This window comes from Penaeus vannamei, chromosome 31, assembly GCF_042767895.1.
Source record: "Penaeus vannamei isolate JL-2024 chromosome 31, ASM4276789v1, whole genome shotgun sequence".
Taxonomy (NCBI): Eukaryota; Metazoa; Arthropoda; class Malacostraca; order Decapoda; family Penaeidae; genus Penaeus; species Penaeus vannamei.
In genome coordinates this window covers 10,399,164-10,417,400 of record NC_091579.1, presented here as the reverse complement: position 1 = coordinate 10,417,400, position 18,237 = coordinate 10,399,164, and the positions used below count along the sequence as shown (strand labels likewise).

The 18,237-nt window shown below is 47.1% G+C and overlaps 1 protein-coding gene across 21 annotated transcripts in view; it reads right to left on the bottom strand.

Annotated features, from left to right (window-relative positions):
• Window positions 1–18,237, bottom strand: part of LOC113814989 (RNA-binding protein with multiple splicing 2) — a 325,312-nt gene that overhangs the window by 178,858 nt on the left and 128,217 nt on the right. The window contains exon 1 of one of the 21 annotated variants that reach the window (XM_070143833.1): window positions 6,496–6,521. The exons of 19 other annotated variants lie outside the window; for them this stretch is intronic. The gene's annotated coding sequence lies outside the window, so the exon portion shown is untranslated. Of the gene's footprint in view, window positions 1–6,495; window positions 6,522–18,237 lie in introns of those variants that run through there. One more of the 21 variants, XM_070143824.1, reaches the window with a different exon arrangement.

Genomic DNA, 18,237 nt, shown 5'->3' with positions numbered 1-18,237 from the left:
TGTGAAGCGTTGGGAGATGGGGAGAGGAAGAAGCGGGGGGGGGTTAAGGAGTGATTAAAGGAGAAGGGTTAGGGGAATGGGGGAGAAAGGAGAGGAAATAAGGAGAGGAGAAAAGTTGGAGAGAGGGAGAGAGAGGATATAGCGGGATGGGGGGAGGGGGAGAGAAAGAAATAAGAGAGAAACAAGGGGAGGAGAAGAAATGGGTGTGTGTGTACAGATGGGGAGATGGGAGAAAGGATGGATGGATGGAGGGAGGGAGGGAGGGCAGGGTGTAAGGGGGAAAGAGGGAAGGAGAGAGGGAGGGCAGGGTGCAAGGGGGAAAGAGGGAAGGAGGGCAGGAGGGAGGGAAAGAGGGAAGGAGGGAGGGAGGGAAAGCGGGAAAGGAAGGAGGGAGGAAGGGAAAGCAGGGAGGGAGGGAGTGATAGAGAGGGGGAGCACAGGAGAGGCGGCTACAAACAACGAACACACGTTTTACAACTAAGCTCATTTGTATACAGCGGACCGACCAACCAGAACTATCACTCAGAGAAGAAAACAACAAAGGGGAGTTGGGAGTAGGAAGCAGGGAGCAGAGAGAAGGGAGTTGGGAACAGTGAAAAGTGGAGTAGGAAGTAGGAAGTAGGAGGTAGGGAAAGGGGAAATAGGAAGAAAGGAGTAAGGAAAAGAAATTAAGGAATAGGGAGAGAGGAAGTAAAGAGTAAGCAGAAGGAAGTAAGGGAAAGTACAAGGCAGGCGTAAGTAAGGAGTAGGGAAAAAGCGATAAAAGAAGAAACGAAAATTTAAAAAAAAGGAGAAAGGAGATAGGAATTAAGGAGTCGTAGGATAAGGTAAAGGGGTTGGGTAGAAGGTGGGGAGAGGGAAGGGGGGGAGAGAGGGAAGGGGAGAGGGGGAAGGGCATGTATAAGTTACACGGAAGCCAGTCAAGGGTTCGGGACGCGGGCCACAAATCTGACCAATCCTCAACAACACTGCACCTTCCGGGGCTTCTTCCTTGATGGGGGAGTTGAAGGGAGTTGAAGGGAAGGGAGAGAGGGGGAGAGGGGGAGAGGGGAAGAGGGGAAGGGGAAGAGGGAAAGAGGAAATAGAGTGGAAGAGGGAGAGAAGATGGGTAGTGAGGGAGGAAGGGTTGTGGAAAGGGGGAGAGAAGAAGGGTAGTGAGGGAGAATGGATGAAAGAAAGGCGGGGGTGGGGGGGCGAGGGGAGGTGTAGGGGTATAGATTATAAGAGCCGGGAAGGGGGGAGGGGGAGAGGGGGACGGACGGACGGGGGGAACGAGCGCACCCAAACACATGTGACAGACAGCGCCAAATGATATCAGATCCCCCACAAAAACCCCGTTATAACCACCATTCGTCCAGACACCACGCAATCCTAAAACAAAGCCAAACAAAATTAAAAACCAAGAAAAAACACCGAAATAAAGCGCGGAAAACCCTTTAAAAAAAAGAAAATAAAGCCAACCAACTCGCCAACAAAATGGTGGACACGGCGTGCCAAGTCCACACGCGCTCACTACGCAGCCGGGTACTTGAGGCACGACCATATTAGTCATGAATAAGCGATGGGCGTGACGTCACGACTCGCAAATCAAAACAAAGAAACGCGATGACGAAACACGTAAGTAAATAAACTCTTAAATAGGGTTTTTACCTTTTATTTTAATGCTTTATTTTAACGACCGAATGACTCCTTTGTTGAGAGCCTTGTGTCCCCACGAAAGGGAGAAAATCAGAGACGTTAAGAAAGAAGGGAATAAAAAAGGAAGAGAGAATGATATACGGGTCTGAAGGAAAAGGCGAAAGACGGAGAAAGAGAACGAATGAAAGGGTCTGAAAGAAAAAGGGAAAGAACGGAGAAAGGGTACGAATGATATAATCTAAACAAAACAACGAACGAATGAATGGAAGAAAGAAATAACAGAAGAGAGAGAAGGAATGTAAGAAAGAATTCATCAATGGAAGAAACGGATACAATAATGAATATAGAAAAAAAAGAATTGCAACAAAGGAAGGAACGAACAGATGCAAGAACCCCCCCACCCCCACCCCCTAGAGAAACGGCACACAAGCCACGCCAACCGAAGAATAAGAAGAAAGAGACCGGAAACACACACGCGCACACATATTCCAGCGAAAGACACAGACACCGAAAAAGCTCCCCCCCCCCACCACCCTTCTCATCCCCTCCCACTACCCAATCCAGATCAAACCAACCTCCCTGAAGTGTCTGTCTCTCTGTCTCTCTCTCTCCCTCCCTCCCTCTTTCCTTCTCTCTCTCCTCTCTCCTTCTCTCCCCTCCCTCCCAGTCCCCCCCTCTCTCTCTCTCTTCTCTCTCCCTCCCATTCCCCCCTCCCTCTCTCCCTCTCTCTCTCTCTCTCTCTCTCTCTCTCTCTCTCTCTCTCTCTCTCTCTCTCTCTCTCTCTCTCTCTCTCTCTCTCTCTCTCTCTCTCTCTCTCTCTCTCTCTCTCTCTCTCTCTCCCTCTCTCCCTCTCTCCCTCTCTCCCTCTCTCCCTCTCCCTCCCTCTCTCCCTCTCTCCCTCTCTCCCTCTCTCCCTCTCTCCCTCTCCCCCTCCCTCCTTCTCTCTCTCTCTCCCTCCCTCCCTCCCTCCCTCCCTCCCTCCCATTCCCTTCCCCTCCCTCCCTCCCTCCCTCCCTCCCTCCCTCCCATTCCTTTCCCCTCCCTCCCTCCCTCCCTCCCATTCCATCTATCTCTCTCCCATTCCCTCCCTCCCTCCCTCTCTCTCTCTCTCTCCTTCTCTCTCCCCTCCCTCCCATTCCCTCTCCCTCTCCGTCTCGAAGGGCGCCGCCGTGCGTGACTCGGGCGCCGCGCCTCCGTGACAGCGTCTCGCCCCGCGTATCCTCCTCCGCTCGGTCGCCGTCGACAGTCGCGTTGTCGTTATAAACAGTCGGTGTTGTCGCAACCGTGGCACTGTGGAGGGAACTGCCGAATACTGGTACTGTTGTGGGAAGTATGGAATCGTGGCACTGCGATGGCCCTGTCGACGGAACTATGGAATCGTGGCGCGGTGTTGGCCCTGTCGACTCGTTACGATATGACGGCGCTATCGAAACTCGGGTTTAAGATGGCACTATCGAAATCACCCAACGCACCATATTCAAACTTTTCGTGAAACTTCACGCCTTTGCATTCTCGCTTATTCCTCCCTTGACACACGCGATAAATGAAATAACAGTAAACAAATAAAAACATTGATAAACCACTAATGATAATAACAATAATAATAATGTTAATAATAATAATAATAATAACAATAATAATGAGAACAATAATGACTATAATGAGATAGTAACAATAATGAGAATAATAACAATAACAATAACAATAACAACATCAGCAACCAAAGAACAACAATAACAACAGCGACAACAGCAAGACCGAATCGCCTGAACAAACGACAGGATTCTCACATGACGAAATTCCTTGACACGGAGGAAACGAGCGCACGGACGGCCGCCGCCTGAACACCGCGGCCATCAATAACAAATGATTCAGAGCACGAACCGAAAGAAAAAAGAATATGAATAAGAAGCAGAAAAAAAGAATATGAATAAGAAGCAAAAGAAAGAAGAATATGAATAAGAAGCAAAAGAAAAAAGAATATGAATAAGAAGCAAAAGAAAAAAAAAAACATTAAGAATAAGAAACATAAGGAAAAGCAGCAGAAAAAAAAATATGAATAAGAAGCAAAAGAAAGAAGAATATGAATAAGAAGCAAAAGAAAAAAGAATATGAATAAGAAGCAAAAGAAAAAAAAACATTAAGAATAAGAAACATAAGGAAAAGCAGAAGCAGAAAAAAAGAATATGAATAAGAAGCAAAAGAAAAAAAAACACATTAAGAATAAGAAGCATAAGGAAAAGCAGAAGCAGAAAAAAAGAATATGAATAAGAAAGAAAAAAAAAACATTAAGAATAAGAAGCATAAGGAAAAGCAGAAACAGAAAAAAAGAATATGAATAAGAAGCAAAAGAAAAAAAAAACATTAAGAATAAGAAGCATAAGGAAAAACATAAGAAGCAGAAGAATAAGAACAAGAAGCAGAAGAGAGAGAATACGAATAAGAAGCAGAAGAAAAAGAATACGCATAAGAAGCAGGCAAAGAATAAGAAGACGAATGATATTAATAATGATAATAATAATAATAATAATAATAATAATAATAATAATAATAATAACAACAATAACAACAATAATAATAATACCAATAAGCAGAATAAGAAAAAAGAAAAAAAAATGATACTGAAGGAAACGAAGGAGCGACAAGTGCCTGATGCCATTTTTTCCTAATCATTTTTCTTCTTGATATTCGCAAAGCCACTCTACATGAGGTAAATGAATGCGTACAAATCTATATAGTGTTGGACAGGTATTTGCTATTACCAATACAGTCACTGATATCGATGACAGCAATAACAAGCGATGAGATTACAAAAAAGTGACAATGATAACAAAAGCAATAAGAAAGCAACAATATCAATGATTACTGTCACCATCATCATAATAATAACTATACGAATGACAAGAAATCGTAATGAACTACACGGTAATAATCAACACCATCATCATTACCCTAACAATAACACTACAAATGGCAAAAAAAGCGTAAAATGAACAAAACATTTATAATCAACACTACCATTATCATTATAACAATAACAACACAAATGACGAAAAAAACGGTAATGAACAAAACGATAATAATCAATACCATAATCAATATCATAACAATAGCAATGAAAATGAAAAAAAAAACGGTTATGAAAAAAACAGTAATAATCAACGCTATCGTCATTATCATAACAATAACCATACAAATGACAATAGACGCTAATAAACAAAGCGCAAGAGATAAAAAAAAAAAGCTGACAGATCGCTCTCGCCTCTCGCCAATGAAACCGTTTTTTTTTTCTCTCTCTCTCTTTCTCTCTTTTTTTACGTCGCGGTGCTAAAGGCGGCAACCACACATTTCGAATTCTTTACGAGATACTCAAACTCAAACTTTTATCGAGGATTAAGGTCAGTGCCATCGCTATCCTCATTTTTTTATTTGTTAATACGGAGCTATTAAAATCGAGAGCTTTCTGGGGGCGCGGCACAGTGATGGGGGTAATAATGATGATGAAATAAAAACATTGCTATTTAAAAAGGTAATAAAACCATAACAATAATAATAACAACGTTGAATCATGTATTGGTAAAAGTAATGAAGGTAATATAAATAAAATAATACTAATCTAAAAAGGTCATATAAACAATAACGATAATAATAACAATGTTAAATCTAGTATCGGTAATAGTAATGAAGATGATGAAATTAAAACAATACTAATTAACAGGGTAAAAAAAACAATAATAATAATAAAAATAGCAATATTAAATCTTATATTAGTCATAGTAGGCCTAACAGTAATGAAGATAATGAAAATGAAACTAGACTAACGAAAAAGGTCAACAAACAACAACAATCATAATCATATCAATATCAAGATTTCCGCAAAATAAAATAATCAACAATCAAAATTATGAAAATAATGCCCCGAACTACCACTTTTCTCAACTACACTCGATATATTATGATAAACGACCCTTAGACCACGATTACAATTTAACCGGAAGACCTAAATGACACTGCCGATACCGCTACCACTACCGCCACCGCTACCGCTACCCCTACCCTTACCACCACCACCACCACAACAACCTCTACCACCATTTCCACCCCGCTAGGAAGGGGGTTTTTCTTTCTCCTCCCACCCTCCCTCTCCTTTCCCTCCCTTTGCTTCTCCTTCTCCCTCCCTTTCTTCTCCCTCCCATCCTTCCCTCTTCCCTCTCCCTTGCCTCCTTCTCCTTCTTCTCCCTCCCCTTTCCTCTCACTCCTCTTCACCCTCCCTCCTCCTCTCCCTCTCACCCCTCCCTCCAACCCCGCATTACACCTCTCGATCGAGACTAACGCGTTTAAGGCACACCTGAGATTGGAAGTCGGCGCCGGAATTCGTTTAGATGCGCCACCGAGCCGCTTCGGACTGTCGGGCAAGAGAAGACCCGATCCGATCGGTGGGATTAGGGGGAGGGAGGGGAGGGGGAGAAGGGAAGGGAAGGGAGGGAGGGGGAGAAGGGAAGGAAAGGGATGGGAGGGAGGGAGGGAGGGAGGGAGGGAGGGAGGGAGGGAGGGAGGGAGGGAGAGAGAAAGAGAAAGAGAAAGAGAAAGAGAAAGAGAAAGAGAAAGAAGAGAGAGAGAGAGAGAGAGAGAGAGAGAGAGAGAGAGAGAGAGAGAGAGAGAGAGAGAGAGAGAGAGAGAGAGAGAGAGAGAGAGAGAAAAGAGACTTTTCCCCCTTCCGACCCCCCCCCCCAACCTAGGCCCGCCCATTCACGCGGGGGACCGAGGCGAAGCGAACGCCCGCCCACGCCAGGTGTCGTGCTCCGATGACGAGTTCATTTCACAGCCCCCCCCACCCCACCCCCACCCCCGGCCTACCTGTTCTGAAGGTCGACCTCGCCATCTCCAGCTCGGCGCTCATTCATCTCTCCTTTCTTATCCTTCTTCTCTTCCATCCCCGCTTTTCTTCTTCGAAGGACCCGTTCCAGGTTTAAAGGAAAACCGTGACTCATTGCTTCTTTCCCTCGTTCTTCCCGTCATATCATCACATATTTTCCCCCTTTTCTCTTCTTTTTCTTTCTTTCCTTTTCTCTTTACACGTCCTACCTGCTCAACATCAATTTCCTTTCCCCCTCGAAGGATACCTTTAATAAACGCCACCTGAGTCTCTCTTCCACGCCGGGGAGTTCCGTCTTACCTGCTGGAGAGAAAAAAACAAAAGATTAATTAAAAAGTATAATAAAAAAAGCGAAAACATACACATACACGCATAAAAAGAAGAAGCGGGAATTGTAATAGAGAAGATGTTAAATAGATACTGTAATTATAGAGCCATCATACCATTACTATAAATAGTATATTAGAGTTAGAGAGTATGAAGATCAAGACAAAGTCGAAGACGAAGAAAAAGATAATAATAATAAGAAAATGCTACAACGAATCGGTTATTTATCTAAATATGGCTAAAGCAAAAGAGGGTCAGAGGGAAGGGAAAGGAAGGGAGGGGAAGGAGGGGAAGGGGGAATGTTCTATCATTTCAAGAACATTAAAACTATACAAGAACACTTAAAGGGCCTGGAACCCAACTGCCAGAATCTACCATCTCCCTATTATTTCGATATTTCGATCGCTCTCCCTCTCCGCCTCGTGGGCGAGCGAGCGAGAGAGCGAGAGAGAGAAAGAGAGAAAGAGAGAAAGAGAGAAAGAGAGAAAGAGAGAAAGAGAGAAAGAGAGAGAGAGAGAGAGAGAGAGAGAGAGAGAGAGAGAGAGAGAGAGAGAGAGAGAGAGAGAGAGAGAGAGAGAGAGAGAGAGAGAGAGAGAGATAGAGAGAGAGATAGAGAGAGAGATAGAGAGAGAGAGAGAGAGAGAGAGAGAGAGAGAGAGAGAGAGAGATAAAAGGCAAACAGACAGATAGAGAGAGATCCTGCCTTACGTTGCGACCATATCCGGTCTTTTGTGTGTGTGTGTGTGTGTGTGTGTGTGTGTGTGTGTGTGTGTGTGTGTGTGTGTGTGTGTGTGTGTGTGTGTGTGTGTGTGTGTGAGAGAGAGAGAGAGAGAGAGAGAGAGAGAGAGAGAGAGAGAGAGAGAGAGAGAGAGAGAGAGAGAGAGAGAGAGAGAGAGAATGAGCGAGTGAGTGAGTGAGTGAACGAGTGTATGATAGCGAGAGTGATAGAGAGGGAGAGAAACAGGGAGGGGGAGGGAGGGAGGAAGTGAATGTATGCGTTTCTTATGGAAACTTGAAACAGAGAAGAGGCGGAGGGGAAAGTATCAGTTTTGCTAATCATCACACGAGCGCACACACGCACACACAGTAACAGACCCACACACACACACACACACACACACACACACAAAACGTTCTCCATCAGCCCAACCCTTCCCACTTCCTCCCCCTTCCCCCACCCCCACCTCCCCTCCCCCTCGCTCCAGCGTGAGTGAAAAACTAGGTCAAAACTCGCGTATTCTATTCACTCCCCCCCGTCCCACCCCACCCCCACCCACCGCCATCCGAGGACCAAATTTGCCAATTTAATTAAACTGCTGACAAGGGGGAATGCAAAAGAACGAGAATCCTAGGTAAATCAGCCCCATAACCACTTAATCGGCCCATTCCAGCCGCGGGTAATGGAGTGGGAATAGCAGGAATGTCGGGGATTCCAAGCCACGTGGCGCGCATTCCAGCTGTCCCGCGCGCCGGTCCTCCCCCCCCCCCCCCCCCCCCCCCCGTGGATGGCCGGAAGGACGGACGTTTGACGCGCTCGCCGTCGGCCGGGAAATGTGTCACGATTGCTTCATCTCTCCCCTTCCTTTTCCCTCTATTTTCACTGACCCTTCCCACCCTTCCTCTCTCCTTTCTCTCTCTCTCCTGTTCTCCTCGACCTCTCTTCTCCCTTATTTCATTTTTTTTCCTGGGCCTGTATCCTAACCTTATCTCTTCTCTAACGCTCTCTACACTCTTGTTCCTCCATGTCTTTTCTCACGCCGTTACTCTTCTTCTCATCCTCCTTTTCCTCTTGTTCTTTTTTTTTCATGACCTTTTCTCTTTCTTTAACTCTCTCCCTCCTCTCTTCCATCCTTCCTCCTTCCCCTTCCTTCCCTCCCTCCCTCCCCCCTCTTCGCTATCATACGCGACTGTCGCCCTCGTAACACTTTTTCCAGTTTTTTTCATCTTTTTATTTTCCTTTTTTCCCCCTCCCTGTGTCTCTACTTTCACTTTCCACATCCAGCGCTGCACCGTCGCCAGAGCCTCCATTACTGCAATTTACGAAGCGGAGTCGAGGTCCGTTCGCTGGCTGCCGCTTTCGCCGTCCGTCCGTCCGTCGCCAACAGCTGATCATCCTCGCCTTCAACTTCCCACTAATCTTCTCGCTCTTTGTTTATTTATTTTTCATTCGCTTTTTCTGTCTCCGTCTCTCTCTCTTTCTCTTACTCTCTTTCCCTTCCCCTCTCTCTCTCTCTCTCTCTTCCTCCCTTTCCGTTTCCCTCTCCCTCTCCTTCTCTCACATTTTCCTCTTCATCTTACTCCTCCTACTCCTCCTCTTCCTCCTCCCCGCTCTGCTAAATCTCACTTACCCCCCTCCCCCTCACTCCCTCTTTCTCCCTCCTTTTACGCCTAACACAATTTTCATCAACGCCTCGGCAGCAACAGCATCATCGCCCTGCACCCCCCCCCCCCGCACCAACGCCGAATCGGCACTCTCGCTCGCCCTCAGGGTATCGGGGCCAACAACAGTGCCACTACTGCAGTGCCCGTTACGGAGACGAGCAAAAAATACGGAATAAATGGGAAGTGACAGTGCGATTTATGGGGACTGGTGGTTCATGATGATGATGATGATGCTTGATATTAATGATGACGATGGTGATGATGATGATGATGATGATGATGATGATAATGAAGATGAATATAATCATTATAGCAAGAATTAATACATATAGGAAATATAAAGAAAATAAAAGATTACAACAACCCGTTTCGCCATCGACAATACTTCGTCTCCCAAGAAGTGATATCTTCAACTCTATAAACCAAATCACTTTTAACATCAATGTAACAAAATCACCGAAAGGCACCCGATAAACGGTAAAAAACGAACCGAAATTGCCAACACCGTGATGACGTAACTATGACGTAACTCCATAAAAGCTTCATGGCCAACTACCATGTCCACTGGCCATTACCGCCATTACCGCAACCGCAAACTACCTCCTATTCGATTCATTTCACTTTTTTCTAAGTGTTTTATTTTTCTTTTATCGTTTGGTCAACTTTATTTTCTTTCTTAAAAATACCTCTGACCTTTGACCCTGTGGACCTCTTTCCGGGGCTGTTTTGCGTTCCGTTTTGTCTTCTACTTTCCTTTCCGTTTTCTTTCCGTCTATTATTATCACAACGACAACAGTAATCGTTATGATAATTATCAATGTCATCATTGTTATTATTCTTATCTTTGTTCTTCTCAATTATTATTATCACCTTATCCTCTCCAAACTCCTTTCTTCCGCCTTCCCCTTTTCTCCCGAGTCACCCATCACCCCTTCTCGCCTCCCCTTCACTCCATCCCGTCACCCCATCTCCCTCTCATACCTTCCATTCTTTTATCCATTGTCTTCCTCTCCCCGACTTTGATTTCTTCTTCTTACTCCTTCCTCCACGCCCATCACCCCCTCTCCTCCTGTGCCTCTTTATTCTCCTCCTTCTTATCCTCCCCTCCACATCACCTCTTGAATCCTTAGCTTTCCCTCCCCTCCTCCCAAGCTTTACTCAATAGCGCCCCTTCATTTCCCTCATCCCATCTATTCTCCTCTTCATCACACACCTTCAATTCCTCCTTCTTCCCTTCCCCCTCCACTTACTCATCTTCCCGGTCCCTCCATCCCTCGCCTTCTTCTCTCTTCCTCCCCACCCCACCATCTCCCCCTCCCTCCTCTTCCATACTATCCCCTTCCTCCTCTTTCATCCCATCCTATCCTCTTCCCCCTCCTCCCCTCCCTACTCTTCCATCCCCTCCCAACCCCTGCCTTCCTCCTCCCACCACCACCACCATCCCCCTCTCCTCCCTTTCTTCTCCATCCCCTTCCCCTCCCCTCCTCACCTCATCCCATCCCTCCTCCTTCTCTCCATGTCCTTGCCTTCCCTCTCTCCCTCCTCTCTTCCTCTTCATCCTCCCCGCCACAGCAGCAGCAGCAGCAGCATCGCCATCACTATCGAGCACCTTCCAGCGGGGGGAAATCCTCCAGTCTTCTGAGGGATTTTCGCGGTGATCCAATGAGCCAGTTTTCCTCCACTTGTCGAAGGTGCAAGGTGGGTGGTGGGTGGTGGGGAGGGGAGGGGAGGGGAGGGGAGGTAGACAGGAGGGGTTGGCGAGGGAAGGGAGATTGGAGGGGGAGGTGAGAGGGGGGAAGGGAGATTGGAGGCGTTGGGATGGGGAGGGAAAGGAGATTGGAAAGGGAGGTGAAGGGAGAGAAAGAGAGATTAGAAGTGTTGGGGTGGGGAGGGGAGTGGGAAGGGAGGTAGGCAGGAGGGGTTGGCGGGAGGGAAGGGAGATTGGAGGGGGAAGGTGATGGGAGGGGGAAGGGAGATTGGAGAGACGTGGGGGAAGGGAGGGGAGGCAGACAGGAGGGGTTGGCGAGGGAAGAGAGAGAGATTGGAGGGGGGGAGGGGAGGGGAGAATAGGGAGATTGAGGGGTTGGGGTGGGGGAGAGAGAAGGAGATTGGACGCGTTGGGGTGGGAGGGGGAAGGAGGTTTGGAGGTGAAGGTGAGGGAAGGTAAGGCGGAGATTGGAGAGGGAAGGGAAGGGAGATTAGATAGGTTGGCAAGGGATGGGAGTGAAGGGAGATTGGAGGAGAGGGATAGGGGAAGAAGGTATGGGATTAGGAGGGAGGTTTAAGGAGGATGGAGGGGAGGGGGAGGCGGCATGTCATCAGTTGGGGAAGAATCGGGGAAGGAGCAGAAGGACTGTGGAGGGAGAGATGGGATGGGGATAGGGAACGCGGGAGGGAGGGACGATGAGAGGGAGAAGGAAGGAAGGAAGGATGGGAAGAGGGAAAGGAATGCGTACATAAGCTTGCACACACACACACACACACACACACACACACACACACACACACACACACACACACACACACACACACACACATGCGCGCTTAATGAACAGACACAGACACCCACAAAGAACAAATAATCACACAAACTACCAAACAAACCAACAAACAAACACACGTACACAGTAACAAACTTTACCCACTCGCAATAACACACAAAACTTAAGACAAGAGTGACTTTGTCTCTTACTCGGAAATGGATGGATGAGGAGAGACGGGGAGAAGAGGAGAAAGGGGGAGGGGGAGAGGGGGAAGGGAAGGAGGGGGATAAGTAAGAGAATAAGTAAGAGAGTGTGTGGGGGGGGGGGTGAGGGAGAGACAGGAAAGAAGCTAATGCCTCTCAGTAGCTTAAAACTTTAAAGGAACTAAAACCAAAGTTCCGTCACTTCCCGCGATAAAGAAGCAAGGAAACAAATAAATGAGAGTGACACGAGCGAGTGAGAGGGGGGGGGGAGAGGGAGAGATCGGGAGAGAGAGAGAGAGAGAGAGAGAGCGGGAGAGAGAGAGAGAGAGAGAGAGAGAGAGAGAGAGAGAGAGAGAGAGAGAGAGAGAGAGAGAGAGAGACAGAGAAAGAGAGAGAGAGAGAGAGAGAAGAGAGAAGAGAGAAGAGAGAAGAGAGAAGAGAGAAGAGAGAAGAGAGAAGAGAGAAGAGAGAAGAGAGAAGAGAGAAGAGAGAAGAGAGAAGAAGAGAGAAGAGAGAGAAAGAGAGAGAAGAGAGAGACAAAGAGAAAGAAAAAAAGAAAGAGAAAGGGATCTCTAATTCTTTTCGGGATTCACTTAAAGTTTTGTAGGATAATCTTGCTGTGTTCTTAAGAGAGCCGGGGTCAAGTTTATCACAAGGGTCTACAGAGAAAGATTGACTTTAGAAAGTCTAGATAAACAATGCATAGGGAAAGAGGGAGAAAATGGGGGCGGATAAAATACTGGCGACAAAAGAGAACAAGAATAACAAAAAGGACAAGAGAAAGAGGGAGAAACTGAACGAAAGGGAGGAAGAGAGAATGAAAGGAGATGCAGCGAGAGAGAGAGAGAGAGAGAGAGAGAGAGAGAGAGAGAGAGAGAGAGAGAGATAGAGAGAGAGAGAGAGAGAGAGAGAGAGAGAGAGAGAGAGAGAGAGAGAGAGAGACAGAAAGAGAGAGAGAGAAAGGTAGACAAAAAGAGAAAGAGAGGAAAGAGAGAGATACAGAGAGAGAGAGAAAAAAATAAAATAAAAGGGAAAGCGCGGATCAACCCCACCCTACCCCACATGTACCTAAGTCCTTCAGAAAAAAAAAAACGCTCCTCCATTAAGTTATTGGATCATTATAATGTCCAATTAAATGGGCTTGTTAAACACAGCAAGACTAAGGCGGCGAGGATCGAATTCCGTATCGGCGAAGGGAAGGGAAGGTCGCAGAAGGGGTAGAAGGAGAGAGAGAAAGGAGAAGATGATAGAAGGAAGGGAATGGGGGAGGAGAAGATGGAAGTGAGGGAAGAGAAGGTCGTAGAAGTGATAGAGGGAAAGGACAGAGAAAAGATAATAGAAAGAAGGGAAAGAGATATGATGAAAGGAAGGGAATGAAGGAGGAGAAGGAAGGAAGGGAATGAGGGAGGAGGAGAATGAGATGGAAGGAAGGGGATGGGGGAGGTGAGGGAAGGAAGGAAGGGAAAGAGGGAAGAGGAGAATAAGATGGAAGGAAGGGAATGAGGGAGGAGGAGAATAAGATGGAAGGAAGGGAATGAGGAAGATGGAAGGAAGGAAGGAAGGACATGGGGGAGGAGGAGAAGACGATAGAAGGAAGGGAATGAGGGAGGAGGAGTGGGTGAAGGAAGAGAAGGAAGAGTAGGACATAGAAGAGATAGAAGAGAGAAGAAAACAGAAGGAAGAGGAAGAAGACAGACGAATGAGGGAGGAAATGTGTCCAAGGGGAAGGGAGGAGGGGAGACAGGGTAGGAGAGAATGAATGAGTGTGTAAGGGAGGGGAGGGAGGAGGGAGAGAGGAAGAGAGAGAGAGAGAGAGAGAGAGAGAGAGAGAGAGAGAGAGAGAGAGAGAGAGAGAGAGAGAGAGAGAGAGAGAGAGAGAGAGAGAGAGAGAGATTCCTGTCACGTTTTAAGAAGTGCGATAGATCAAAGTCGAGTCGGGGGAAGGGAGGGGGGTGGGGGCGGAGTACGAGGAAGTCAGAAGAACAAGCAAAATGAGAGAAAGGAGGAAGGAGAATGAGATAAGAGAGAGGGAGAAAACAGACAGGAAAATAGAACAAGACACAGAACCAGGATAAAACGGGAGCAAACGAGAGAGAGAGAGAGAAAAAAAAAAGAAAAACAGTCAGACAAGAAAGTAGGGACAAGAGAGACAGAAAAGAAAATAGAAAAAAAAACAGACGGAAAAGAAGAGAAGCAAGGGTACCGCGGCATCTCCCGCCCCGCATTTCCAGCGCTAACTCTTGACCTTCTGGTGTTGGATACAGAGATTTGTTTCCTGTGCGTGCAAACACCAAACCGCCGCGGCTTGTTTGCTTACCTGTACACACACGTTTGCTTTGAATAAACGTCCGCGCGCACTCGTGTGTGTGTGTGTGTGTGTGTGTGTGTGTGTGTGTGTGTGTGTGTGTGTGTGTGTGTGTGTGTGTGTGTGTGTGTGTGTGTGTGTGTGTGTGTGTGTGTGCGTGTGTGTGTGTGTGTGTGTGTGCGTGTGTGTGCGTGTGTGTGTGTGCATGGGTGTGTGTGTGTGTGTGTGTGTGTGTGTGTGTGTGTGTGTGTGTGTGTGTGTGTGTGTGTGTGTGTCTCTGTGTGTGTGTGCGCGCGCGCGCGTGTGTGTGTGTATTTCGTGGTTTTCTTAGGCCTAAAGAAAAGTGTTGTGCATATATTTTCGCTTTTTTAAATGTACGAAAAATGTTACTCTTTCCTTTCCGGTTTCTGGCGATGCTAAATTTAGCGGTCTTCGTTTCATTTCTCTCCGAAGGCCGTTTCTGTTTTCTTTCCTCGGGGGCACTTGCACGCGTCGCGGCTCAGCACGGTCTGGCCTCCAGTACAACAGTTACAGACACCCCCCCACACACACACACACGCACACACACACACCTGTACCCGCACCCCCCACACATACAAACAAACACACACACACGCACACACACCTGTACCCGCACCCCCACACATACAAACAAACACACACACACGCACACACACCTGTACCCGCACCCCCCACACATACAAACAAACACACGCACACACACACACAAGACCCGCGCCCGTAGCAACCTGCCGAAGGAGGCTTTCCTTCACAGATCCGCGATAATTACGGCCTTCTGCAGGAAACCGGCAAATGCAAGCACAACAAGGGCGCTCAACCCGATACAGCAAAGGGCGCCGGGGGGAGGGAGAGGGGAGGGGGGGGCCGGGTGAGGGGAGGGAGGGCCGGGTGAGGGGGAGAGAGGGCCGGGTGAGGGGACCGGGTTAGGGGGTAGGAGTGGGCTTGGTAGAGGTGGATGAAGAGGAGGAGGAAGGAAGAGAAGGAAGGAAGGGATGGAGGGAGGTGGGGAAGAGAGATGAGAGGAGAGTGAGGAGCGATGAAGAAGGGAAGGGAATGGAATAGAGGAAGTGAGTAATGAAGATAGTGATTTGGTGGAGGAGGGAGATGGAGGAAGACATGGAATGAAGAAGCGATGGATAAGGTGGCGGTGGTGGTGGAGGAGGAGGAGGAAGGAGAAATTAAGTACAGATAAGCATGCAAGGAAAGAAATGCGAAAAGAGGAGTAAGAAAACAAAAAAAGAAGAAAGAAAATGAGGAGAAAATGAGTGGAAAAGGGAAAAAAGAAAGGAGGGACGTAAGAAAAAGAAAAAGAAAAAAAATACGGACAAGGCGATGACGAAGGACAGCTTCCGCCCTTCCCATTCTTTCGCCCATATCAAACGACGCTCCTCCACGCCCACCCGCGCCCACGCCCATTGCTGCGCTCTCCGCGGGGACTTTTATGCCCTCGCCCGCACACGCACCGACTATAAGGTTAACCGTAACATAAAAATCAATATACGAAATCGTAAGGTTTATTTGTCGTGCGTGACCGCATGCCATATAACGTCTCTGGCCGAGTGCGTTGCCGCTTTATGTATGTGTATGCTTGGAGGTATGTTCTTCCGCATATGGGCTGGGGGATATGCCTCTCTGTGTTTGGAAGTATGCTCTCTTGTATATGCCCGGGGACATACGCAACTTTGGCTCTTGTGTTTGAAGGTATGTCCTTCAGCCTAGGGGTATGCGGTCTTATATATCTAAGAGTATGCTCCAATGTGTGCATATATGTATAGATGGTAGGCGATATACTTTTCTAATGCATAGCTTCACAAATGTATGATGCGAGATATGCTCTTTGTGTAGGTGTATCAAAGGGAAATGTGTTGCAGCGATAATATGCGGTGTGCGTATGCCCTGCAAGTGTGTATACATTTATGCCTGCGTCTATACTTGTATCGGGCGAAAAATGATGAATCTGGCAACCCAGTTACCCAACGCAAGAAGCCACATGATTATCTGTTCCCATTCCGATTCCAATTCCAATTTCCATTCCCGTTTCTCTCCTCTTTCTCTCTCTCTCTCTCTTCCTCTCCCCACTTTTCTCTCCCCTCCCCTCCCCACACGCCCTTTCATTCACCATTTCTCCCTTCCCCTTTCTTTCTCCTCCCCCACCCCGTAATCCTATTCCTCTCTATCTCTTTCCCTCCTCTCCACATCTCTCTCTCTCTCCATCCATCTCATCCCTCCCACCCTCTCCCTCTCCCTTTCTCTCACCCTACTACTCCTCAACCCCGTAATTTCACTCTTCGCAAACACACACGCACACATTCTATACACATTCATCGAAGAACATGCAAACGAGGCATAACTCTCTCGCCGGAACAGCCATAACCTCACCGAATGGGAACCAACGACAAACAAACAAACAAACGAACGAACGAACAGACGGGCAAACAAACACCGCGATATACCCGTGTGTCATAAAACCTTTGGAATGAAAGCATCAGCAAACGCTTAAATGGCATTAAATCATGAGAGGAAGAAAGAGAAAGAGTGAGGGGGGAGAGAAGAGAAAAAAGAATGAGGTAGGGAATGAGAAAGAGATTAGAAAATGAGAAAGTGAAAGAGAGGGGGAGGGAGAAAGGAAGGAGGGGAGGGAGGGAGGGAGAGAGAGAGAGAATTTCGGGAGAGAGAGAGAGAGAGAGAGAGAGAGAGAGAGAGAGAGAGAGAGAGAGAGAGAGAGAGAGAGAGAGAGAGAGAGAGAGAGAGAGAGAGAGAGAGAGAGGGGGGGGGAGAGAGGAAAGGGAGAGGGAGAGGGAGAGGGAGAGGGAGAGGGAGAGGGAGAGAGAGAGAGAGAGAGAGAGAGAGAGAGAGAGAGAGAGAGAGAGAGAGAGAGAGAGAGAGAGAGAGAGAGAGAGAGAGAGAGAGAGAGACAGACAGACAGAGAGAGAGAGAGAATTACCGACAGCCAAAAAAAAGGGGGAAAACACAAAAGAAAAGCACCCGCATCAGCTGTGGCACAGCAGGAGTGCCCGTAGTGCCAGCAGAGAGGCCTCCCTTACCACGTAAAATTAGACGGGGATAGTGCCTGCGTCCGCTGGGACACTCCGCGGCGGCACGGGGTCAAGAAACAAAAAGGAAAAAAGAATAAAAAGAAGAAGAGCAGGAGGGTGGATGGGGAGCGAGGGAGGCAGGGTGAGAGGAGGGGGGAAGGAGGGAGAAAGGAGAGGAGGAAAGGGAGGGAGGGAGAGAGGAGAGAAAAAAGGTAGGAGTAGGGAAGGGAGGGAGAGAGAAAGGAAAGAAGAAAGGTGAGAGGAGGGAAGGGGGAGGGGAGAGAAAGGAGAAAATAAAGGTGAGGGGAAGAAAGGGAAGGAAGGAGAGAGGAGAGAAGAAAGGAAATGAGAGGAGGGAAGGGAGGGAGTGAGAAAGGAGAGAAGAAAGGACGTGAGAGAAAAAAAAATGAGGCGAGAAGGGGGATGGAGACAGGGAAAGTAAGGTGAGAGGAGGGAAGGAAGGGGGAGGGGGAGAAAGGATAGAAGAAAGGTGAAAGGAGGGATGGGAGGGAAGGAGAAATGAGAGAAAAAAGGTAGTGAGAGAGAAGACTTTCAAGTACAAATATGATGCAAAAAATAAAATAAAAATATACATGAAAGAGGTCTCATTATTTTTCGTCATAATTTTCATTGTACTAGTAAAGTAGCTCTGAACTCAATATATTTGATAATAATAACAATAAGAACTACAATAATAATAACAAAATAGAATGACAAAAATAATTAAAAACAATACCAACAATAACAATAACAATAATAATACCAACAATAACAATATATATACACATGCATCCCAAAAAATTCCTTAGACCATAAAAAAAATCCTCCACGAATTCCGCCGATGAAAAAAGAGAACGTCTATTCCGGAGAACCCACAAACACATTCAAATTCAAATTCAAATCTCCGACGCACGTTAAGACCGTTACATCGGAACAAGCAACGGACACAAGGACGACCTCATTTCGA